The following is a 27,538-nucleotide window of genomic DNA, read 5'->3' on the forward strand; positions in this document are numbered from 1 at the left end:
AGCCATTAATCATCTGATCGCTTGGAATTGCTGTAAGGCAGATGCCAGGCTACGGCTCGTAGACCCCAAACGAGGAGAGCGCACCTCCTCCCAGGATGCTGTTTAGGGCTTACGGAGGCGCGCCCGCCTCCCAGTGAAAAGGAGAAAAACACGCGTGGCAAGCGATAGCGGAGAAAGTCATGTCCTTTCGTAAGGTTGTGCGTCAGAGCAAATTCCACCACGTCTTTGGAATTGTTTCAGACAATTCAAAGGGGAGGAGGGGTGCCTCCGTCTTGGAAAACTGCTTTCATTTCTTTGATTCCGAAGGAAGATCAGGATGTCACTCAAGCAAGAAACTATAGACCAATATCACTTTTGAATACGGACTACAAGATATTTGCTAAGGTCTTAGCTAACAGACTAATGAGGGTACTGCAACAGGTAATTCATGGTGACCAAACTGGGTTTATAAGTGGTAGACAAATGAAAAATAACGTGAGGCATATAGTTGAATTGTTGGAATTTCTGGAAAGAAACAATCAGATCCCTGCAGCGCTGATTTTTTTGGATGCTGAAAAAGCCTTTGATCAATTGGATTGGCAATTCTTGATGAAAGTATTAGATAAAATGAATTTTGGGGATAAATTTTTACAACCAATTAGGGCATTATATCAAAAGCAAACAGCCCGTATAATAGTAAATAACAGTCTGACCGAAGTATGCAATATTGAAAAGGGCACAAGGCAGGGGTGTCCGTTATCACCTTTATTATTTGTTTTAACATTGGAGATATTATTGCTTAAAATACGGAATTCGGAAAAAATCAAGGGAATTCAAATAAGAGATCAGGATTATAGATTGAGGGCGTTTGCAGACGATCTGGTTGTTACGGTGACCCAGCCAGAAAATTCTGTTGTAGAATTGATGGAGATAATAATGCAATATGGGAAAGTTTCTTGATTCAAGGTTAATATACAAAAAACTAAAATGCTGTCTAAGAACATGACAGTATCACAAAAGGCTGTTTTAGAAGGGTTAACTGGATTTGAAATTGTCAAAAGGGTTAAATATTTGGGGGTATATTTGTCACCCTCAAATGCAAAGTTATATAAAAATAATTATGAAAAGCTATGGGGTAAAGTTCAAAAAGAATTGGACAGCTGGAAAAAATTACAATTGTCATTATTGGGAAGAATTGCAGCAGTGAAAATGAATGTTTTGCCGAAATTTCTATTTTTATTTCAAATGATACCTATTCTTAAAAAGGATTCAAACTTGGAGGAATGGCAAAAGGGTATTAATAAATTTGTTTGGGCAGGGAAAAGGCCACGAGTTAAATTTAAGATTATGCAGGATATGCGTGAAAGAGGTGGTCTTAAAATGCCCAACCTTAAATTATACTATGAAGCTGCTGCATTGTCAGCGATAAGTGATTGGATTAACTTAACACAAGGGAGATTATTAAATCTTGAAGGTCATGATTTGTTATTTGGTTGGCATGCATATTTATTGTATGATAAGAAGGTAGATAATGTGTTTAAGGTGCATATTTTGAGACATGCTTTGTTGCGAGTTTGGAAAAAGTATAGATATAAGTTAAATTATAAGATACCTTTATGGGCAATACCGAAACACGCAATAGAAAACATAAATGTTGGGTTTAAACATGATATGACTACATATAAGGAAATTTTAAGTTTGGAGAGGAATGTATGGCGTTTGAAGCCGTATAACTTTTTGCGAGGAGAAAAGATTGTTCAAACCTGGTTTCAGTATGGACAACTACAGGCCAGGTGGAAAGAAGACCAGAAAATTGGTTTTTCAATGACTGATGAAAATTTGGTAAAGCAAATTAGAAATCAGTGTCAAGCACATATCAAACGGATATATCTTGCATTGATAGAAATTGATTCAGAAACAGAACTTGTTAAAGATTGCATGATAAAGTGGGCTCAGAATATTCAAGAAGTTATTACAATGGATACTTGGGAAAAGATCTGGGTGAGAAATGTAAAATTTACGCAAGCCCAAAATGTAAGAGAGAATTTTTATAAAATGTTTTATAGGTGGCATTTACATCCCAAAAAGTTAGCAAGTATGTATCCGAACTACCAGCCTAAATGTTGGAGGTGTGGTGGTGAAGACGCAACGTATTTTCACATATGGTGGACCTGTAAAAAGGTTAAAGCATTTTGGATTAAAATCTGGTGGAATATGCAGAAGATATTTAAGAAAAGGATAAAGTTTTGTCCGCAATTGTTTTTACTGGGCATTACTACTGACACTACTGTTGTGGACACTAAGTTGATGTTGAACTTAATTATGGCAGCAAGACTTTTAGTAGGGCAATATTGGAAGAAGGAAGAACTGCCGACTATAGAGGAATGGACTTTAAAAGTTTCTAACCTGGCGGAAATGGCAAAGATCTCGGCGTATTTGAAAGACCATTCGCAACAGAGATATATTGTAGAGTGGAAAAAATGGATTGATTACATCCAGAATAAATATGGGACTAAAAGGTTTCATTTAGCATTTGAATAAGTATTGATGTGACATTTATATTGCTTGTAGTCATTTTATTAGAGCTAAAGTGCGATAGACCTAATAGTTTATTGTTGTTAGCATATGGTAGTTTATGATTGTTTTTTACTTTTATACCTTGTATTCAGCTCTGGGAAGTCGGGGAGGGGGGAAGGGGAGGGGGGAAGGGCTGGGTTGGGTTGGGAAGGGGGGGTGGGGGTGGGGAGGGGTTGTTTTGTTCAAGATAAAATGTATTGAAAAACTTTTCAATAAAAAAAAAGAGAGAGGCTGACTGTGGTAGACAAATGATGGAATTAATAACTTCCTCCCAGCAACTTTTATATTGGGACATTCTAGATAAGGCATCTGCCAGAAAAGTTTTTCCCCCAGGGAGGTATTTTAGAGTGAAATTAAAATGATTGAAATACTTTGCCCACCAAACTTGCTTGGGGGATAACTTTCAAGGGGTCTTTAGTGCCTCTAAGTTCTTATGATCAGTCCATACTTTGAAAGGCACTTTGCTCCCTTCCAGAAATGGCGCCAAGTGAGCAATGCCCATCTCATTGCAAAAGCCTCCTTCTCCCTAACAGCCCACAATCTCCCTGTATCTGTAAGTTTTCTCAAGGTGTAGGCACATGGTTGTAGGTCCCCCTTATGGTTATTTGTAGGAGGACAGCACCCACTATGACATCACTTACGTCAGCTTGGAAGATGATTTCTTCCTCAGAATCAGGGTGTTTAAGAATTGGTTCTACTGCAAGCAGTCTTTTTAATTGCTCAAATGCCGCCTGGAACTCCATGGTCCATTGCAAAGGTTGACAAGGTCAGGGCTCCCCCCACCTGTCTGGCTTTAAATAGCTCAGTAATTGGCATAGTTATTTTTGTGAAAGAGGGGATGAACTGCCAGTAAATGTTTGTGAACCCCCCAAAACTCTGAAGGTGCTTATGGGTCCGTGGAGGCTGCCACTCTAGCACACCATTAATCAAAATAGTGAAGTTGGAAGGTACATTGGAGGTCATCTAGTCCAACCCCCTGCTCAGGCAGGAAACCCTATACCATTTCAGACAAATGGCTGTCCAGTCTCTTCTTAAAAACTTCCAGTGTCAGAGGCTACTGGAGGCAGGTTGTTCCACTGGTTAATTGTTCTAACTGTCAGGAAGTTTCTCCTTAGTTCTAGGTTGCTTCTCTCCTTGATTAGTTTCCATCTGTTGCTCTTCTTTGTGGCAACCCCTGAGATATTGGAACACTGCTATCATGTCACCCCTAGTCCTTCTATTCATTAAACTAGACATACCCAATTCCAGCAGCCGTTCCTTATATGTTTTAGCCTCCAGACCTCTAATCATCTTTGTTGCTCTTCTGTGTACTCTTTCCAGAGTCTCAATATCTTTTTTACATCGCGGTGACCAAAACTGGATGCAGTATTCCAAGTGTGGCCTTACCAAGGCATTGTAAAGTGGTATTAATACTTCACATGATCTTGATTCTATCCCTCTGTTAATGCACCCTAGCACTGTGTTGGCTTTTTTGGCAGCTGCAGCACACTGCTGGCTCATATTTAAGTGATTGTCCACTAGGACTCCAAGATCCATCTCACAGTTACTACTATTGAGCAAGGTACCCCCTATACTATTGCTGTACATTTGGTTTTTCTTGCCTAAATATAGAACCTTAATTTCTTCACCATTGAATTTCATTTTGTTAGATAGTGCCCAGTGTTCAAGTCTGTCCAGATCCACCTGTATCTTAAGCCTGTCTTCTGGAGTGTTGGCTATTCTTGCAGCTTGGTGTCGTCTGCAAATTTGATGAGTTCCCCATCTAACCCCTCGTCCAAATCGTTGATGAAGATGTTGAAGAGCACTGGGCCCAGAACAGAACCCTGAGGCACCCCACAAGACACTTCCCTCCATGTAGACGTGGTTCCAGTCAGCCAGCTACGAATCCATCTGATGGTGGTGCTATCTGACCCACATTTTTCTATCTTATCAAGTAGTAGGTTGTGGTCTACTTTATCAAATGCCTTACTGAAGTCCAAGTAAATTATATCCACAGCATTCTTCTGATCCACTAATTTTGTCACTTGGTCAAAGAATGCAATAAAGTTTGTCTGGCATGATCTGTTTTTGACAAACCCATGTTGGCTTTTAGTAATGATTTTGTTTGCCTCTAGGTGCTCACTGATTCATTGTTTATTTTTTCCAGAATCTTCCCAGGTATTGAGGTCAGGCTGATAGGTCTGTAATTTCCTGGATCCATTTTTTCCTTTTTTGGAGATGGGAACTATATCAGCTCTTTTCCAGTCCTCTGGTAGTTCCCCAGTGCTCCAGGATCTTTGAAAGATATAGTTCAGTGGTTCTGAGATCACATCTGCCAGTTCCTTGAGAACCTTGGGGTGTAATCCTTCTGGTCCTGGTGATTTGAACTCGTCTAGGCTGGACAGGTGCTGACTTACCATTTTATTGTCTATCTTAACATGTGTTTCTATTCTGTTTTTATGGCACTATTTTTGATAGGTTGGTCTGTGTTTTCCCTTTGTGTAAAGACAGATGCAAAAAATGAGTTAAATACTGTAGTTCTGATTTCTCCCTGTTGCTTGTCACCTTCTTGCCACTTTCCCCCACTAATGAACCAATCATTTCCTTTACTTTTTTTCTTTTTTACATGTTGAAAGAAGCTTTTTTTGTTATTTTTGACTTTGGTCACAAGACTTAGTTCATTTTGAGCCTTAGCTTCCCTCACTTCGTCTTTGCAGGCTTGGGCTATTTGCTGATATTCTCCCTTAGTTATGTGCCCCTCTTTCCACTTTCTATACTTGTCCTTTTTATCTTTCAATTTGTCAGAGAGTTCTTTATGCAGCCATGCTGGTTTCTTTTGAGAGCTGTTATTTTTCCCTCTTTGTTGGTATTGTGCTAAACTGGGCTTTTATTATCTCACTTTTCAAAATTTCCCAAGCTTCTTGAGTTGTTTTCCCCTTTAGGATTCTCATCCATGGAATTCTTCCCAAGCCCTCTCTAAGTTTATTGAAATTAGCTCTCTTAATCTTAAAGTCCAATACTCTAGTTTGACTGTGTTCTGTTGCTTGTGCTTCCATAATGTTGAATTCCAATATTGCACGATCACTTCTTCCCAAGGTTCCTGTGGCTTCAACACCTTCTATCATTTCATCTCTGTTAGTAAGAATTAGATCCAAAATGGTTAATCCCCTAGTTCCCTTTTCTACTTTTTGGGTGACAAAGTTGTCTGCTAGGTTTGTCAGGAATCTGTTTGATCTTCCACTTGGTGCAGTTTGTCTCCCAGTTGATATCAGGGTAATTAAAGTCCCCCATTACTATTGTGATGTGCTTCTTACGTACCTTAGGTAGCTGACTAGCAAAAGTTCATCTATTTCCTCCACTTGGTTGGGCGGCCTATAGTATACACCTATGGCAATGTCATTTTTTCTCCCTTTTATATTGACCCAAATGCTTTCAAGTTTACAGTTTTCATCATTGTTGTGCTCTATTTCTGTAGAGATGTAGTTATTTCTTATATAGAGAGCAACTGCACCTCCTCTTTTATTTGGTCTGTTTGTTTTGAATAATTTAAATCCCTCTAGCTGAGTGTTCCATTTGTGGGTTTCATCCCACCATGTTTCCGTGATGGCAACAATCTGCCCTCATTAACCTGAATTTCTAGTTCACCCTGTTTACTGTTCATACTCTGTGCTTTGGTGTATAGACATTTGAGACCTTTTTGACTGACCCTGTGTTTACTTTCTACATGACCTGTGTGGTGCCTGAGTTCCCCTATTGTCTTACCACCTATTTGGTTAGTGCACTTCGTGTGGCACTCACTATTAGAAGCTTGATTTTGCTTGACAGCAAGGTTGATATTTTTGTCCACACACACATCTATGTTACATGCACTGATAGCCCTATAGTTTTTAGATTGCTGGGGACAGGGATGTTCTCTATCAATTAACTCACTGTCCCCGCTGTTTAGTTTAAATATTCCTCCAGAAATTCTGTAAATTTGTAGCCGAGCAACTCCGTCCCTTTCTTTGATGGATGCAAACCATCTCTTTTGTACATTTTTTCATTGGACCAGCTACAGACATCATGACTAATATATTCAAAGCCTTCCCCTTTACACCACTCCTTTAGCCACATATTGAATTGTGCTATATGCTGGCTTTTTCCATATTGCTCCTTATACACTGGTAAAACCTCTGAAAAAGTAAGCCTACACCCTATTCTGCTAAGTTCCTGCCCCAAGCTCTGGAAGTCATTCTGCACAGAGAGTACATCTTTTTGGGACAGATCATTAGTGCCCAGATCTACAATAGCCTCCACATCACAGTCCTTGCTGGCATTCTTGATTATTTTAGAAATACACTTCTTGTCCCTACTGGCAGTAGCACCTGGAAGACACCTGACCTCTTTCAAAACCTCTGTGTCCTTTCCTAAACTTACATCCCTTATAACTGAATCACCAACCAGAAGGTGGCTTCTCTTTTTGGATGCCTTTCTCTTCTTGCATTACTGATGTGTAATACCTGATTCCCACTTCTCCCTATTGAAAACAAGTTCTTCATCTTGGACCACGATCTCCTGCTTATTTGAGTTATCATCACAAATACCTTTACCAGTCTTCTTAATGTCCCTATTAAGGTCAGCAATGGAGCAGTAGGCATGAGCCTAAATAGACTCCAGAAGATGGTAGAGGACAGGAAGGCCTGGAGGAACGTTGTCCATGGGGTCACAATGGGTCGGACACAACTTCGCAGCTAACAACAACAACAACAACAACAAGGTCAGCAAGGGCACTGTATCTGTTGTGCAGGGACACAGCAAAAGCTTTGTGTTTATGGTTCAGAGCTCTCACCCTGCCAGATCCCACGGTTGTCCACACTGCCCTTCTCCTGCAGGATCTTTGTGGACTTTTCAACTGGTGGTAAGCATACCACTGGTGGTACATCAGTACGCATATGATGGGTTGAAAGCACTGAAAAAAAAAGTGTAAAAAAAGTGCAAAAGTGGATGAGATGAAGCAGTGGCAGCGCCGCACAGCCTTGTGGGAAAGTCAGCTGGAGCTGTACGAGGTGTTGCCTGGATCCTCTCTTCTCTCCCCCTTTTATATCCTCTCTTCTTTCCCCCTTTTATATCCTCTTTTCTCTCCCCCTCCTTCTTTTATATCCCTCTTCTTTTTGAACTGAAGTAACACATTTACTCTATACAACACAGAAAAACAGAAGAAACACAAGTACTACAAATAAATCTCCACTTACCAGGCATTCCACCTTTGTGCCTCTTGCCAGAATTCCTACTCACCCGAGGAGCTGAGATTCTGACCCAAAGGTCAGTGCATGCAGTCCTGCTCCCCAGGGCAGCAAGGGATATTAGTCAAGAGAACCGGATGAAGCCCCCAAACTGTTGTCCCATAAAACTGGTTCTGCCTGGTGTGCAACACCCAGTAAACCACACACCAAGGTGGAGATTTGAAAAAGCTTTGTTCTGCACAGAATAAAGGACACAGGGGGATCATTCCCAATAGGCATGTGCAAAAGCCACTCCTGCAATAGTACAGTTTTTATAGATACTTCTCCATAAACCCACCTTAAGTCAATCCCTCTTAGGTCATTTTATGACCTTACCAAGGTTTTTAATATTGTTTCGTTTGCATTTACAATGTCTAGCAATCATCAGCACATTTGCCCTTCATTTCCAGTAACAAGTAGCACAGCATGCCATAATTACTACATTACCCACGCCCCCAGTTCCTCTTTTCTCAAACCATTGCCTTTGACATATCTGTACAACTTATATTTGATAGAACTAAAGGAAAGGTCTTCAAAATTTAATACGGAAAGAAAAATTTAAAATTGAATTTGCTGCAGTGGAAACTTACTGAGTGGAGAAACAAGACTGCCAAAGAAACTACAATGGATGGGAACCAGGAAAGGATAGCATAAAGGGAGAAGAGCAGTGGGCTAATGCCTCCTTAAGTAGCACCAGCTGCCTGCAATTAGTGCAGGTTCGCGTCCCACCAGGCTCAAGGTTGACTCAGCCTTCCATCCTTCCGAGGTAGGTAAAATGAGGACCCAGATTGTTGGGGGCAATAAGCTGACTTTGTAATAATGCCGCTTGGGGGGGGCGAAAGCCCTAATAAGCAGGCATATACATAGAATGAAGGCTATTGCTAAGCACATTGATTTGTGCTTTAGATTGTAAGCCACCCTGAGTCTTCGGAGAAGGGCAGGAAATAAATGGGATTAAAAAAAAAGAATGTAAGATAAATATGTAGGCAAAAATTTATCTGGGTCTCCAGAATTGGGAAAGGAAGAAGACAACATATAAAAAACAATGCAAGAGGAAATGGCCAGGGAAATTTAGCTAAACTGAAAAACAGGAAAGAACCTATTGTTCTAAAAAAGGAGCCTTAAATATCAGAGCTCAAAATAACTGATTGAATATGTCTAATATTTTATATTATTAATGTACATGTGATGTACTGTATGATTTAGTATGTAGCAGGAAATGGATAGGAGGCGGTCGGAAAGAGTGTAACCTCATAGTACCTCAGCCAATGGAGAAAGAGGAGGGATGTGGCAGGCAGGACAGGGTGCTCTGACCCAGCCTTAGCAAGTGCTACTTGTTCTGTACCAGCCTGCTACCGGCCCTGCAGAAAAGGCAGGGACAACCCCTTTACAAACGGCAAGAGGCTGGAATTACGCCTGCCAAATTTATAGCTACAAAAACAAACAAGACACGAACCAAGAAACAGGAGCTTTAAGAAACACGAACTATCCAAGCGGTTGCCTTCAGCAAACCAGCCCTCCCCACACATTCCCCTTATATAGAGTTCAGGGCGTGGCTTCTCTCTGCCTCCTTCCGAGAAGCCCCATTGCCTTCCTCTGTTTACTCCTAATTGACTGCCTCCTGCGTCGGGTGTCCTTGAACAGGGCCAGCTGTGGGTCAACTTCATCCACGCTGTCAGGCTCACACAGCTGTGTCTCCGTGGTGACCAAGTGGGAGGGGCCTGGCTGAGGGCTCTCATCAGCAAGATCTTCAACCCCCTCAGCAAGGTCTTCAACACCCCCCTCCTCTGAGTCATCCGACCCAACTGCCGAACCCACAGGCTGACCCTGAATCACAACACTATCCCGCACCGCAGGGCCCTTCCCCCGGGTCTGCCGATCCGGATGCGGTCAGGATGGAAATTGTTCATGAAAAGCGGTCACCAACGCAGGGGCATGAATGGCGGTCGCGTCTTCCCAGGTGAAGTCCTCTGGTCCGTAACCTTTCCATTCAATCAGGTACTGGAAACGACCTTTCAGCCAACGGGAATCCCTGATGCTGGCGACCTCGTACTCGGGGGTGCTGCCTCCATCACGAGGTCCTGATGGGGGAGGTTCCGCTCGGCGGAGTGGACAGGCCGGTTGCTCGGGGACCAACAGAGACCGATGAAGGACTGGGTGCACGCGCAGGGAACGTGGCAGAGTTAAGCAATAGGCGACCGGATTGATGACAGCCTCGACTGGGAACGGTCCTAAATATCGGTGATCTAACTTTCTCACCAGCCGTGTTGACGGTAGGTTCCTGGTGGACAACCAGACCCGATCTCCCACTGATAGTGGAGGCGTATCCCGTCTTGACCGATCAGCAAACCTTTTGTAATCGCCCTTGGCCTTCTCTAACTGACGTCGCACCAATCGATGGATCGCCTGTAACTCTGCCATGAAGTCGTTCGCTGCCGGCTCCGGTGAGTCTACAGGAGAAAGGGGGAAAAACCGGGGGTGATATCCCACATTGGCCAAGAACGGTGTCATCTGTGTGGAGGTGTGCTGCGAATTGTTAAATGCAAACTCAGCTATGGCCAGATAGTCCACCCAATTGTTTTGCTGCAGATTGACGTAGCAGCACAGATATTGTTCCAGGATACCGATGACCTTCTCGGTTCCCCCGTCAGTTTGAGGATGATGCGCGGACGAGAGGCAAATCTTGATATCCAACGCATGCATCAACTCCTGGCAGAAGCGGGCTGTAAACTGGGCCCCCTATCAGAGACGACTCTATCAGGGAGGCCGTGCAGCCGAAACACCTGCTGAATGAACATACGACTAGTGGCGCGGGCTGACGGTAAGCCGCGACAGGGGATGAAGTGCGCCATCTTGGTCAGCATGTCCACCACCACATACACTGTCGTAAAACCAGAGGATGGGGGTAAATCCGTCAGAAAGTCCATGGACACAGCCCCCCAGGGACTTTTGGGTGTTGGCAAAGGCTGCAGTAATCCAGGCGGGGCCCCTGTCGCTGACTTGGCCTGCCTGCATGGGATGCAGGAGGTAACATAGGACTGGACGTCGTGTCGGACTCGGGGCCACCAGAAGGTACGGGAGACCAGGTTCAGGGTCTTGAACAGGCCAAAATGCCCCACCGCCGGGTTATCGTGACACTGGCTGAGGATGAGTCCCCTGAGTGGCCCTCCCGGAACGTAGAGCCGGTCACGATAATACAAGAGTCCATCCGTGACCATCCAAGGAGAATCTGCCCCCCCTCCTCCTTCCGCTGAGCCACCCACACCCCCTGCTGCTGTGCCTCCCGGATCCGAGCCCGTATATCAACCGGCTCCCGCACCGCAGCAAAAGACTCGACGGGGATCACTGTCCTGGGCAGAAGCTTGTCTTCCACTTGGGAATATTCGGGCTTCCTGGACAGAGCATCCGCTCTTTGATTGTGCCCGCTAGGTATGTACCGAACTCGGAAGTCAAACCTCGCAAAGAAAAGAGACCACCGGATCTGGCGTTGGTTCAAATTCTGAGCGGTCTGCAGGCTTTCCAAATTCTAATGGTCCGTCCGGACCTCGATTTGATGCCACGCTCCCTCCAGATGATGCCTCCAGGCCTCGAACGCCACTTTGATGGCCAGCAGCTCCTTCTCCCAGATTGTATAATTGCGCTCCGAAGGGTTCAGTTTTCGTGAATGGTACGCGCAAGGGAAGAGGGTACCGCTGGACGTCATTGCCTGGAGTAACACCGCCCCAATGGCAATGTCGGAGGCGTCCGCCTCCACGACGAACGGCCCTTGCGGGTCAGGATGCTTCAAGATGGGCTCCTTCATGAAGGCTTCCTTCAAAGTCTGGAAAGCCCGTTGTTCTGGAGCGTTCCACTGGAACCGAGTCTTCTTCTGCAGGAGCCGGGTGAGGGGGGCTGTCAAGGCAGCAAACCCAGGGATGAACCCAAGAAGTCGCTGAACATCCTTCACGCGACGCTGGGGTTGCCAACTCTGCAAAGACTCAACCTTACTCGGCTCCATGGCGATGCCCTCAGGAGAAATGCGGTGACCCAGGAAATCGATGGTCACCCGGTAGAACTGGCACTTCTCCAACTTGGCAAACAGCCGATGTTCTCGGAGTCGCTGCAGGACCTGATGGAGATGCTGATGGTGCACCTCACACGACAGGGAGTAGATCAGGATGTCATCCAAGTAAATCACGACAAACTGATCCAACAAATCCCGGAAAATGTCGTTCATGAAATGCTGAAACACAGCGGGGGCGTTGGTCAGGCCAAATGGCATCACCGTGTACTCAAAATGTCCATAGCGAGTACCAAATGCCGTCTTCCACTCATCACCCGGCCGAACCCTGACGAGGTTGTAAGCTCCACGCAGGTCCAGTTTCGTGAAGATCTTAGCCTCCCGGAGTCGGTCCAAGAGTTCGGGGATGAGGGGCAGCGGGTAACGATTGCGCACCGTGATGGCGTTGAGTTTCCTATAATCACAGCAAAGCCGCAATTCGCCCAACTTCCTTTTGACGAAGAGCACGGGTGCAGACACTGTCGAGGACGAGGGCCGGATGAAACCGAGAGCCAAATTCTTCTCCAGAAAGTCCTGCAATGCAGCCAACTCGGGGTCCGACATGGAGTACAAACGCCCCACTGGGAGAGGTGCATCAGGGACTAAATCAATGGGCCAGTCATAGGGCCTGTGCGGGGGTAATTGATCCGCCTCTGTCTCGCTGAACACATCAGCAAAGTCGGACAGTTCGGGAGGCAAGGAAACCCCTGGGGAACCCTCCACCTGGCCGGCACAGATATGGCGGGAGTGGTCCATGCACTGCAAGCTTGGGAAGGTGACCAGGTTCTGTGACCAATAGATCTGTGGGTCATGCGCCCGGAGCCACGCCAGTCCCAAGACCATGGGGAAATGCAGATCTGAGGTGATATAGAACTGGATGGCCTCCACATGGGAACTGATGGCCATACTTAATGGTTGCGTGGCGGCCGTAATTGACCCAGACAGGAGCACTCGACCATCGATTGTCTCCACTAACATGGGCGGATCCACCGGGCACTGGGGAACAGCCCATTTGGCCACAAATGCTGAGTCCATAAAATTTGTGGTGGCCCCAGAGTCAATTAAGGCATGGACTGGAATCCCCTCTGGCTTGCCAGGAAGGATCAGACGTGCCTCCAAAATCAGATGCTGTGGAGGTCCACAGGCAGCATCGGAAAGACGTCGCTCAGTGTTGTTGTGGGACGCCCGATCTATCACACCGTCTAGATCGGGCTCGGGGCATTTCCCGACAGAAAAGTAGGGGACTTTCTCGGGGCAGACTCGGTCACTGATGTCCGCTGTTGCTTCTTTGGGCAAAAAGCAGCCAAATGCCCAGGGTCCCCACAGTAAAAACACAACCCCCCCGATCGTCGTCTGTTCATTTCAGTCACCGATAGACGAGACCTGGCGGCACCCAGCTCCATTGGCTCCTCCCTTTGAACTGGGGGCTCATGCACAACAGGGGCTGCAGGGGTCTGTGGGGTGGCACGGTGACTCCTTCACTGCTGCAACCGAGCATCGATCCGCAGGCAGAGATGGATCAGCCCATTCAGGTCTGAGGGAATATCCACACGGGCCAGCTCATCCAACATCTCCTCCGACAATCCATCCTGGAAGGCATCCACAAGCGCAGCCTCATTCCAGGCGGAATCCTGGCTAAGCAGCCGAAAATCACTGATATAGCCCTGTAGGGGGCGTTGACCCTGCCTCAGAGCTTTCAGGCGTCGAGTAGCAGTCTGCGTCTTAATAGGGTCCTCATACATCAGACGCATATGATCACAAAACCCCACAAAGTTGTCCAACAATGGGCTAGGTTGAGCCAGCAGAGGCATGCCCCAACGAGCTGCATCACCCGAAAGAAGGCTTAACACAAACCCCACCTTATCCCGGTCAGTGGGGAAATCAGCTGCTCTCACGCTGATAAAGAGCTGGCATTGTCCCAGGAAAGCAGGAAACAGTTCTGGATTGCCAGTAAATTCATCCGGCATTGCAACTTGGCATTTTCTACTGGGTGGGGGTGATGGTGGGGGTGCAGCATGAAACTGAGCTTGCAGTTGAGCCACCTGAGCTGCCAGTAAAGTGAGTTGCTGGGTGAGCTGGGCATTCTCAGCACGTAGCTGCTCCATAATATTAGCAAACCAGCCCTCCCCACACATTCCCCTTATATAGAGTTCAGGGCGTGGCTTCTCTCTGCCTCCTTCCGAGAAGCCCCATTGCCTTCCTCTGTTTACTCCTAATTGACTGCCTCCTGCGTTGGGCGTCCTTGAAGAGGGCCAGCTGTGGGTCATCTTCATCCACGCTGTCAGGCTCACACAGCTGGGTCTCCGTGGTGACCAAGTGGGAGGGGCCTGGCTGAGGGCTGTCATCAGCAAGATCTTCAACCCCCTCAGCAAGGTCTTCAACACCCCCCTCCTCCTCCTCTGAGTCGTCCGACCCAACTGCCGAACCCACAGGCTGACCCTGAATCACAACACTACTCAACAGCTTACTTGTGAGGAAAACCCCTTTTTATTTTAACAAGGCGTTTATGGAATAAACTTCAGATAACCAGTCCTTAGGTGTTAAAACAAGTAGTAGCAGTCTATGCTCCCACTTGGCTGTGATAAGTACAAAGTCTCTGAATTCTCAGCAGGAAGGCTCAATTAGCAATTCAAACGGAACACAAAGAAATCTGACAAAACTGGATAATTGGCAAAGAGTCCTGGCAAAAGAAATCCGATAGAGAAACAAGATACCGGAGCATGAACGGTTGCCTGTGGTAACTGGCGCCTCCCACACCTCTCCTCTTTATAGTCCAGCCAGGCTGTGGCTTCTTAGAGTCTCTTACTTTTCCTGGAGAGCCACCCCACTGCCCTCCATTGTCCTGCATGCCTCTCCTCTCTGCGCATACGCGCATCTGGAACAGACCTCAACTTTTCCTCCTCTTTGCTCAGTTCAGGCCCCCAATACAGCTGTCTCTCTGCCTGAGCGTGAGTAGATGGGCTTGGCTCCGCATCTGGCTCTGAGTCTTCTTCCTCCTCAGAGCCTTCTGCAGATTCCCATGTGAACCCAGGCACCCCTTCCCCCTCATCCAATTCATCTGACTCAGCTGCTGAATCCTCTGGCAGTCGAACCACAACACAGGGTTGTATAAAGAAGGGAATATTTTGGATTGAAACTTTGGAGAGAACCAAGCTTTGATAGCTTCTCTCCCCACTTATTGCAATAAACAAAACAAAAGGCCTTCACTGTGTCTTGGTTGGTTATTGGTCATGTGAGCTTGCCTCTGGTCATGAAGGAAAGTAGCCAGGAGCATATAACATATATATTTCAGCATAATCATCTGTTCCCTGTTCTTGTGACTCTCAGGTTTCCTGTGCACACAATTGCCTTGTTCCACCCTGAGCAAGCATGCTCTGAGGATTTTACTAGCTAAGCTAATTCCATTACTTCTCATGCACTAGCAAATGTCTGCAAATACCCATTCTCTATAGAGACTACAATTTTAGGGGAGGGGGGGTCTTTTAACTTTTCCTTAACTACAACGTGGTAACTGTATAGCGTACACGCACACACCATTCCCCTCATCTCCCAATATGAATTCTGGGAAACACCTTTGTATGAATGGACTGGGTTTTCTTACATGACATGTTCAACATTTCTACAAGACTACAAGGCATAGGATTCTCTGCATATCCTCTCACAATGTTGTATAAAACTAAGAGAAAAATCAGAGAGATTGGCCATGCACTTTATTGTTTAAAAGGATATATTATACAGCCCATCTGAAGACCTTTCCTCATTTTTATTAATGTTTTGGAGAACCAGTCTGATCTAGTGAAATAGTTTAGTTTTAGTTTTTAGTTTTTATTAAATTTTTATACCGCCCTTCTCCCAAGGGACTCAGGGCGGTGAACAGGGCATATGATAAAAATACAAAACTACAAAAGTTAAAATAGAATTAAATTAATGCCCAAGATAAAACAATAAAATATACAAATATTTAAAACCCAAATTAACTCCCCATCAGGCCAGGCCAGCTTGTTCAAACAGGTGGGTCTTTAACCCGCGCCGGAAGGAGCTGAGATCCGGTGCCATCCGGAGCTCCACCGGCAGTTGATTCCACAAAGCCGGGGCGCCCACAGAGAAGGCCCTCCCCCTGGGGGCCACCAGCCGGCATTCTCTGACTGGAGGCACCCTGAGGAGGCCCTCTCTGTGGGAACGCACAGGGCGGAGGGGAGTTGACGCCGGCAGCAGGTGGTCCCCGAGGTATTCCGGACCCATGCCATGTAGGGACTTGAAAACCATCACTAAGACCTTGAACCTCACCCGGAAGACAACTGGTAACCAATGTAGCTCGCGGAGCAAAGGTGTAACATGGGAGTACCGGGAAACTCCCAAGACAACTCTCGCGGCCGCATTCTGTACCAGTTGGAGCCTCCGAGTGGTCTTCAAGGGAAGCCCCATGTAGAGAGCATTACAGTAGTCAAGGCGAGAGGTCACGAGCGCATGAGTGACCGTACACAGGGCATCCCGGTCCAGATAGGGCCGCAACTGGCGCACCAGGCGAACCTGGGTGAAAGCCCCCCTAGTCACAGCTGCTACATGATCTTCCAAGGTAAGTAGTGAATCTAGGAGGACTCCCAAGTTGCGAGCCCTATCCACGGGGGGCAACAGCTCACCCCCCATAGAAAGGGATGGAACATTTTGAATGTCCCGGGATGCCGGAATGTACAGCCACTCAGTCTTGTCCGGGTTGAGTTGAAGTCTGTTCCTCCCCATCCAGACCCGAACCGCCTCCAGGCAACGGGACATCACAGCGAGGGCATCACTGGGGTGGTTTGGGGTAGAAATAAAAAGTTGGGTATCATCAGCATATTGATGATACCCAACTCCAAAACCACGAATGATCTCACCCAGCGGTTTCATGTAGATGTTGAACAGGAGAGGCGAGAGAACCGACCCCTGAGGAACTCCACAAACGAGAGACCTAGGGGCCGATCTCTGCCCCCCTGCCAACACCGACTGCGAACGTCCCAGGAGATAGGAGGAGAACCACCGAAAAACTGTGCCTCCCACTCCCAATCCCCTGAGACGCCGCAGCAGGATACCATGGTCGATGGTATCGAAAGCCGCTGAGAGGTCTAATAGGACTAGGACAGAGGAACATCCCCTATCCCGGGCCCTCCAGAGATCATTCACCAGAGCGACCAATGCCGTCTCCGTGCTGTACCCGGGCCTGAAACCCAATTGGTACGGGTCCAGATAATCCGCTTCATCCAGGACCAGAGGGAGCTGATGCGCCACCACACTCTCAACAACCTTCGCAAGGAAGCGAAGGTTGGAGACTGGACGAAAGTTGTTCAACACAGCTGGGTCCAAGGCAGGCTTCTTGAGGAGGGGTCTCACCACCGCCTCCTTCAAGACGGTGGGGAAATTACCCTCACTCAAAGAAGCAGATATCACCGCCTGGAACCAGCCTCGTGTCCTCTCCCTAGCTGCATAAACCAGCCAGGAAGGGCACGGGTCCAATAAACATGTGGTGGAGCTCAGCCTCCCCATAATCCTGTCCACTTCATCAGGGGTCACAGAATCAAACTCCTCCCAGATAACATTGACAAGACCGCCCGTGTCCTGATCGTCAGACTCTGCCCAGCTGGAGTCCAAACCGGTCCGAATCCGAGCGATTTTGTCCGACAGATGCTGACCAAACTCCTCGGCACGACCCTGTAAGGGATCCCCCCTCACCTCCTGATTAAGAAGTGAGCGAGTCACCCTAAACAGGGCGGCCGGGCGATTATCTGCGGACGCGATGAGGGTGGAGAAGTAATTACACCTCGCCACCTTCATCGCAGCGAGATAAGACCTAATATAGGTTCTTAACCGCAATCGGTCGGATTCGGATCGGCTGGACCTCCAGCAGCTCTCTAGGCCCCATTTCCGACGCTTCATCTCCCGGAGCTCCACGGAGAACCATGGAGCTCGTTGGGATCTGCACCGGGTCAGGGGCCGCAAGGGTACAACTCGGTCCAGTGCCTCAGTGGCCGCCCTTTCCCAGGCTTCCACTAAGGCATCCGCCGAGTTGTGAGCAACGGAAGCAGGTGGGGATCCCAGCGCTGCCTGGAACCCATCGGGGTCCATTAAGCGCCTGGGGCGGTACCATCTAATTGGTTCCGTATCCCCACGGCGGGGGGTGGTAAAACGGAAGACCAGCCGCAGGAGGTGATGATCCGTCCATGACAGGGGCATAATAAATGGAGAGCCCCCACCAAGATCATCCAACCATCGTCCAGATAAAAAAACTAGGTCCAGGGTGTGGCCTCCCTCATGAGTTGGTTCAGAAATTACCTGCGTTTAGATGTTAAAATATTGGGATATTTTGGGTGTTATTGAGCAACTGGAAATTCATCTTGCTGACTAAAATAAATTAATTCTGGAGTGAGACAAATCCCGTTTATGCTGGGGATCAGAGGATGATGAGAGACAAGTACCCTAATTCTTCTTACCTAATTTTAAAGACCCGTTTTGCTTTGAGCACCAAGACTGCTGGGAAATTGGATCTTTTACTTGTACACAGACCATTTAACTGCTTATTCTGTCTTTTATAATCACAGGAAATCCTTTAGCATGCCTGCAGCCTTCTTAAGTCCAGACTTCTGCAAATCTTGTATGGCCTGCGCACACCATTTTCCTCAAATGCTGGTTCACTTCTTTCCTCCAAGGCCGGTCCCAATCAGTGTTGATAGGGAGTGAGCAGTCCAGCTTGCAGCCCCAGCTTTGTGCGGTGCCACAGGTTTCGGTGCTCTCTCCAATCCTTTTTAACATCTACATGAAACCTCTGGTTGAGATCATCTGTCACCACAAGATGAAATATCACCAGTACACTGATGATACACAGTTATATATCTCCTTCCTGGGTGAAGTGAGTGATGCTGTGGATATTCTTTCATGGTGCCTAGAGGCTGTAGGGGCCTGGATGGAGAACAACAGACTTCAGCTGAACCCTGGTAAGATGGAGTGGCTGTGGGTGAGCCCCTCTATAACCAGGAATTTATCATCTTTGGTCTTGGATAGGGTTGCACTACCCCAGACAGACCCAGTGTGCAATTTGGTGGGGCTCCTAGACTCATGGCTCCTTCTTGAAGAGCAGGTGGTAGCCATTGCTAGGAGGGCCTTTGCTCAACTTTGCGTTGTGCATCAGTTATGCCCTTTCCTAGATAGGGAAACCCTCCATTCAGTCACTCATGCCCTGGTCATCTCCTGTCTGAACTATTGCAATGCATTCTACATGGGGCTACCCTTGAAAACTATTCAGAAGCTTCCACTGGTGCAGAATGCAGCTGTGCAAGCAATTCTGGGTGCCCAAACAAGGGCATATATAACACCTCTCCTCTGTGAACTGCGCTAGGTGCCAGTTTGCTTCTGGGTTCAATTCAAGGTGTTGGTCATGTCCAGTGGTGGGATTCAGCCAGTTCACACCACTTCGGCAGAACCAGTAGCTAATTTTTGTTGCCCAGGCCCAGAATTGACTTCTGGAAGCAGCATCCACATATTTGAATCCCACCACTGGTCATGACATATAAAGCCCTACATGGTATGGGGCCAGGCTACTCATAGAGCCATCTTTGTCCTACCCAATCAGTCAGGGAAGGTATGTTGCAGACCCTGTCAGTCAAAGAACTGCAACTGGCGGAGTGTAGGAAAAGAGTCTTCTCTGCCATCACCCCCACCCTGTGGAATATTCTCCCCCCAGAGGTGAGGCAGGCCCCCACTCTCCTGGTCTTTTGAAAAGGAGTTAAAACATGGGTCTGCATCCTCATATGAGGAGCACAGTGGAATATGCAGCTATGGGGCTCATTTGCACTCTGAGAGCCCTTCCTTCACCTTTTAAACTAATTTTTAAAAGGGTTCAATCATCCTTGCCTCCTTTTAAATTCTAATTTTTAAAAATTTTAAATTTTCTAATTCTTATATGCCATTTTTATATTTTAACATTTTATTGTACACCACCCAGAGTCCCTCTCTGAGGGAGATGGGCAGTTCAAAAATGCAAATAATAAATAAATAAGCTAAATATCTTCCCTAAATAAGAACTAGAAAGTTAAAATCTGACAAAATGTGTTACAATAAATAAGAATTCTGAGAGGAAAGGCCTTAATCAGGGAACAGAGAGAGTTTAAGATTGAAGATGACCCAGATCAAATCTCAGGTTAACCTAATTAATGCTATCTCGCTTTTGTACATTACGTTTGCACAGGAAATGCCATTAACTTTAAACAAGAGAGTCACGTACCTGGATGTAAATGAAATGATGGCACCTAATGAATTGATGATGCATAATGATTGTTTTACCATTGACAAGCCAATCAATTGTTTCTTTGCTGTTGCGTGCAATTGCAATTGGATAAGACACTGTATAAAAACAACCCCCCCTCCAGGTCTGGCTCTTCCCTAGCACACTGCTGCCCATCTGCCAGGAGGTTGTCCACCCAGCTTCTTCACTTGGCCAAATAAAGAGCTGTTTTTTTTCCTGTTCCTGAAGCTTCCGTCTGAGTTTCTCTTTTGGCTTGTGAGGGTCTCAGATTTTATTTGCCAACAAACCGTACATATTTCCTGGCGCCCAACGTGGGGCTTGCTCACAGCAGACATTTTTTTCTTTGCGTGCCCTAGGAGAGAAATATCTGCCCGCTACCTGGGATTGAAATCTCAACCTTCTGAGTGGAAGGCGAATAGCTTCACCACCAGGCCACCACGCCACTCATGTCTGTGACTGCTCCTGAGTTTTACCCTGAAACCTACTAGAGAGGCTTTTCTCCCAACCCTCTGGTGGAGTTAACAATTGCAGGAAAACCTTACACCTTCCTAGTTCATACAAGTGAAACGTACAGTGTTCTCACGGACCCTTCTATCCTGTGTCTTTCATCCCAAGTGACACCTATAGTTGGGGTCACAGGAAGGGAAGAGGCCTCTCCCAAACTTTGCCCCTCAAGGTCCAGCCTCATAAGGGTCCCTCCGTCCAACATTCTTTCCTTGTCCTACTGCAATGCCCCTTGAATCTTTTGGGAAGATACTTACTTGGGAAGTTGGGAGCTACTCTCGAGTACTCTCCCAAGGGGTCCAGCTTAAACATTCCTCAAACCGAGCCTATGTCTGCTTCCTACAGGGCACGCCAACTGAAGGACCCCCTGATTACCTGAATATCAACCCAAAGGTTTGGTACCAGGGGACCCCAGGCCTGGCGCTCTTTGCCACCCTGCATCTTGCTAAATTCTTGCCCAATGCCGAGCTGATTTCCATCCAATACCCGATTAAGCAGGAAGCACGAATGGGAATCAAACCTCAGATTGAGTTGTTCCTTAAGAACAATATCCTTCACACCATCCAATCATTTTGGTCCACCCCGATTTTCCCTGTTCCAAAGCTGGATGACTCCATGAAATTTGTGCACGATCTCCGGGAGGCAAATGTCTGGATTCAACCCTTGCACCCTGCTGTGGCCAATCAGTATACCCTTTTGACCACACTTTCCAGTGAACAGCCATGGTACACCATAATTGACCTTAAAGATGCCTTCTTTTGCATCCCCTTGGCGAAGGAAAGCCAACCCTATTTTGCTTTTGAGTGGGAAGACTCAGACATTGACCTCAAATGCCAGCTCACCTGGACTCATCTTCCCCAAGGCTACTGCAACAGTCCCACAGCCTTTGCCACTGCTCTTGCTTAGGACCTGCATGACTTCTTGCCTAGGCAAACCACCCTTCTCCAATACGTAGATGATCTCCTCATCACTGGCCATGACCAAGAACACACCAAGGAGATCTCTGTAAGGTTGCTAAATCACCTTGCCCAGAAATGATACATGGTACCCAAAAAGAAAGTGCAATGGGTGAGGAAAGAAGTTTAATACTTAGGCTACATTCTTAAACAAGGCAAAAGACTCCTCCACTCAAGTCGCCTACAGGCTATAGCCTCTCTCCAAGTGCCTAAGAACCAGAGACAGTTAAGAACTTTCCTGGGGATCACAGTCTATGCCTGGTTTTCGATCCCCATGTATTCTCTCCTTGCTAAACCTTTGTACCAACTGACCCAAAGGGACACGGCCTGGGACTGGACCGGTGAAGAAATTGTGCAACTATATTGCTGCGAGTGGTTGAAATCTGCCACTTTCCTTCCACTCCCTCCTGACCCCAACTGGGAGCCACATGATTGTCTCAGAGTCTTAGAAGAAGTTGTAGGAATCTGAACTGAACTCAAAACGAGGCCCTTGCAACACCCAGATGCCCAACTTTGGACAGATGATTCATCGTTCATGAGGAATGGGAAAAGACACACGGGCCTGGCAGTTGTGACAGAGGATGGCCCCCTGTTTATGCAGCAACTCCCCTCTCATTACTCGGCTCAGGCTGCAGAATTAACGGCCCTCATTGAGGCCTGCCGACTGACTGAAGGACCGCATGTTAACATCTAGACAGCCACTATGCTTTCTTTGCTGCTCACACTCACACTGCACTATGGAAAGCCTGTAGCTTCTCAGGGGCAGACGGAAAGACCTTGAAAATGAAGCCCCTCTTGGAAGAGCTTGTTGCTGCTGTCATGGGACCCAAGGAACTGGCCATAATTCATTGCAAAGGTCACCAATCAGATGCCAGTGAGGTTGCTCAAGGAAACCGTGCAGCCAATCATTGGGCAAAACAAGCAACCTTGATAGGGGAACAAGACCTGGCAAACAACATTTTGCCCCTTGTTCTCACTGACCCTGTCTGAGACATGCCTCCCATATATGACCTATGGGATAAGTTGCTCCTGGGGGGAAAGTGGGAGAATGGATGGTGAGTTGTGAATGGCCAGGTTCAACTTCTCTACACTCTGTTTTGGAAGGTGGTCAAAAGAAGCCACCAAGCCTCTCATTCAGGATCCCGTTCTTTGGGCTCATGGCTAAATAGTCATTACTGTAACTCAGGCATCAGTCAGGCTTGTAGAACAGTTGTGCACCATTGTGAGGTCTGTCAGACAAACAATCCCAGAGGGGGAAAAGCCATTCCCCCAGGCCATATTCGGACTGCCAAATACCCAGGAGAAGCCTGGCAGGTTGATTTTACTGAGATGCCCAAGCACAGAGCAAAGTCCAACTTGCTCGTTTTTGTGGATCTCTACACAGGATGGCCAGAAGCCATCACAACAGCTACCCAAAAGGCCCAAGACGTAGTGCAGGGGTTGGTTGAAATGATAATACCCAGGTTTGGAGTGCTCAAAGGCCTGGAATCTGATAATGGCTGGCACTTCACCTCTCAAGTCACCCAAGATGTCAGCAGGTTCCTCGACATCTCATGGCATCTTCACTCAGGCTACAGGCCTCAAGCCTCAGATAAGGTTGAATGCATGAATAGAACTCTCAAAAACCACATATACAAACTATGCCAAGAAACTAGCCTACCTTGGCCCAAAATTTTATCTGTTGCCCTCACTCGCATAAGAGCTCTACCCTCAGGGAAACTCAGCCTTTCCCCTTTTGAAATGCTATGTGGGCGACCCTTTGTTGCCACCTCCCAGATGAGCTGTGATGTTGGGGAAAAGAATGTGACTGAATATTTGTATAATCGAGTGCAAGTGTTGTTGTCTGTGTCTAAACAGGCTCAAGCTGCCCTGCCACCAGTCTCAGATGACCCACCGCTTGCTGAACCTGAACAGTAAGTCTGAGTCAAAGAACTGTCACCGTCATCTGTCGAACTGAAGTGGTCCAAGCCTTGACAAGTGCTGCTCAAAACCCTTACTGCAGTAAAGGTTGAAGTGTTAAAGGTGTGGGTCCATGGATCTAGGATAAAGAAGGTGTCACCTCCATCTTTCCAGTGGCAAGCTCAATGGGTAGACGAACTCAAACTGAAACTCCTTAAAATTCAGGCATCACCCACTGACCTGTTCTCGCCCTCTGATGAGCCAGACGACTGCCCGAATCACAAATTGGACTCCGTTTGAAATAAGCTGCCTTGTTTAATTGTGCCTTTCAGGCTTGATTGTTTTGTGTTGTCATTACTTCCCCCTTACCTTCTTTGAAAGAGGGAAGGACGGACTTCCAGTTTCGTCACTGCAGCAAGGGGAGCATAGGGGATCAGGGCTCTGATTCCCACGCTCATTTTCGGCCTGCTGTGGGTCCAAAAAGGACCGAAAGTCACCCTGTAGAGGTGACAGACCAAGAGGGGACCCTTGCTGATCACAATTATGACAAATCACGGCTTGAACTATCTTGCTTTGCATGTAATGAGTCTATCTCATGTCTTAGTTTCCCCTTTTAAGTTGCATTACTGAAATAAATGAACTTTTGCACGATATTCTAATTTTTCGAGTTTCACGTGTATATCAAAGAAATAATGAATCCCAAACAAATCTATGCAGACAAAGAGGGAAGAATATTGATGGTGGAAATAATGATAAACCAAAAACAGATACTGATAGTAGCAATATATGCACCTAATTGGAATACCAAAATATTTGTTTAATGGGAGATTTTAATGCAATGGCAGATGGAACACTAGACTATAAAAGTAGTAAAATAGGGAAAAAATGGAAAAAATATACTCCCTAAAACTTTTCTTAAAATGGCATAAGAAATTTGTATTCAGGATATATGGAGAGAGACTTCCGGGTGGCAAGGCTCCGTTGCCGGCAGCCATTTCGGCTGTCAGCCTCGTTGTTTCCGTAGAACCGCCAAAAACAGCGACTATCAGCTGTTTTGGCAGCTTGGAAGCCCGGTCCTCGGGAGAAGAGGAGGGGGTGAGCGCCCAGGCAGGGGTAGAGCTCTCCCAGACCGCCAGATTTAAAACTCTGGTGGTTGAAGGATTGAGCCCCCCCGAAGCCTGAGTTCGCTCCAGACTTCGGGACGCCTCTGCTCCAGGGCTTTGAGCAGAGCAGGATGCAGCAACCATCCCTGCCAGCGAGAGTGAACTTTGGATTACTTGGATGCAGGCAGAGCTGTACAGGAGAATGTTGTCAGAGCAAGTATATGAACTTTAACTCAGTAGATTTTGTGGAGACTTTTAAAAGTGAAAGTGCGCAACAGAATTGAGTGGGTGAAAATGGCTGCCAAATCATCTAAAGTTCCTAGAAGCGCGGGGGCTTCGCCAGTTCAGCAATCTTCATTACAGGCTTTAATGCCCCCCCCCCCGCACCTGCACCTGCACCAGCTTTGACAATAAAAGATTTGCAGGATGTTTTGCAAGAGGCTTTGAAAAAGCAATCCCAACAATTAGCTGAACTTATGGAGGAGAAGAACACAGAATTAAGGGCAGACATCTTACTTGCATTTCAAGGCATGGCTGTTTGTATTGAAAGTTTGGATGAGAGAGTGGAAGAACTTAGTCAAAATAGTGTGAGATTAGATACTAAAATGACGGATGCTGAAATGGTGATGGAAAAGATTGATGACGATTTATTATTGGTCCAGCATAGAGAGATGGAATTTGCTGTGAGAATTAGAGGGATGAAGGAAGATCCTAAGGAAAATTTGAAAAAAGTAGTTTCAGAAGCCCTTTTTTATTGAAATGTTTTACAGTACATTTTATTTTTAACAAAACAAAACAAAACCCCTCCCAACCCCCTCCCCTCTTCCCAACCCTCCCCAACATCTCCCTCCCTCCCCCTCCCCCCGACTTCCCAGAGCTAAATACAAGGTACAAAAGTAGAAACAATCATAATCTACCATATGCAAACAACAATAAACTATTAAATCTATCGCACTTTAACTCTTATAAAATAACTACAAGCAATATAAATATCACATCAATACTTATTCAAATGCTAATTGAAACTTTTTAGTCCCATATTTATTCTGGATGTAATCAATCTATTTTTTCCACTCCACAATATATCTCTGTTGCGAATGGTCTTTCAAATAAGCCGAAATCTTTGCCATTTCCGCCAGGTTGGAAACTTTTAAAGTCCATTCTTCTATAGTCGGCAGTTCTTCCTTCTTCCAATATTGCCCTACTAAAAGTCTTGCTGCCGTAATTAAATTCAACATCAACTTAGTGTCCACAACAGTAGTGTCAGTAGTAATGCCCAGTAAAAAAAATTGCGGACAAAACTTTATCCTTTTCTTAAATATCTTCTGCATATTCCACCAAATTTTAATCCAAAATGCTTTAACCTTTTTACAGGTCCACCATATATGAAAATACGTTGCATCTTCACCACCACACCTCCAACATTTAGGCTGGCAGTTCGGATACATACTTGCTAGTTTTTTAGGATCTAAATGCCACCTATAAAACATTTTATAAAAATTCTCTCTTAAATTTTGAGCTTGCGTAAATTTTACATTTCTCACCCAAATCTTTTCCCAAGTATCCATTGTAATGACTTTTTGAAAATTCTGAGCCCACTTTATCATACAATCTTTAACAAGTTCTGTCTCTGAATCAATTTCTATCAGTGCAAGATATATCCGTTTGATATGTGCTTGACCTTGATTTCTAATTTGCTTTACCAAATTTTCATCAGTCATTGAAAAACCAATTTTCTGATCTTCTTTCCACCTGGCCTGTAATTGCCCATACTGAAACCAAGTTTGAACAATCTTTTCTTCTCGTAAGATATTATACGGCTTCAAATACCATACATTCCTTTCCAAACTTAAAATTTCCTTATATGTAATCACATCATGTTTAAACCCAACACTTATATTTTCTATTGCGTGTTTCGGTATTGCCCATAAAGGTATCTTATAATTTAGCTTATGTCTATACTTTTTCCAAACTCGCAACAGAGCATGTCTTAAAATATGCACCTTAAACACATTATCCACCTTCTTATCATACAATAGGTATGCATGCCAACCAAATAGCAAATCATGACCTTCAAGTTTTAATAATCTCACTTGTGTTAGATTAATCCAATCACTTATCGCTGACAAAGCAGCAGCTTCATAGTATAGTTTAAGATTAGGCATTTTAAGACCACCTCTCTCACGCGTATCCTGCATAATCTTAAATTTAACTCGTGGCCTTTTCCCTGCCCAGACAAATTTGTTAATATCCTTTTGCCATTCCTCCAAGTTTGAATCCTTTTTAAGAATAGGTATCATTTGAAATAAAAATAGAAATTTAGGCAAAACATTCATTTTCACTGCTGCAATTCTTCCCAGTAAAGACAATTGTAGTTTTTCCCAGCTATCCAATTCTTTTTGAACTTTTCCCCATAGCTTTTCATAATTATTTTTATATAGCTTTGCATTTGAGGGTGACAAATATACCCCCAAATATTTAACCCTTTTGACAATTTCAAATCCCGTTAACCCTTCTAAAGCAGCCTTTTGTGATACTGTCATATTCTTAGACAACATTTTAGTTTGTTGTATGTTAACCATGAATCCAGAAACTTTCCCATATTGTGTTATTATCTCCATCAATTCCACAACAGAATTTTCTGGCTGGGTCACCGTAACAACCAGATCGTCTGCAAACGCCCTCAGTCTATAATCCTGATCTCTTAATTGAATTCCCTTAATTTTTTCCGAATCCCGTATTTTAATCAGTAATATCTCCAATGTTAAAACAAATAGTAAAGGTGACAACGGGCACCCCTGCCTTGTGCCCTTTTCAATGTTACATACTTCGGTCAGACTATTATTAACTATTATACGGGCTGTTTGCTTTTGATATAGTGCCCTAATTGGTTGTAAGAATTTATCCCCAAAATTCATTTTATCTAATACTTTCAACAAAAATTGCCAATCCAATTGATCAAAGGCTTT

This window comes from Vipera ursinii (assembly GCF_947247035.1).
Source record: "Vipera ursinii genome assembly, chromosome: W".
Lineage (NCBI taxonomy): Eukaryota > Metazoa > Chordata > Lepidosauria > Squamata > Viperidae > Vipera > Vipera ursinii.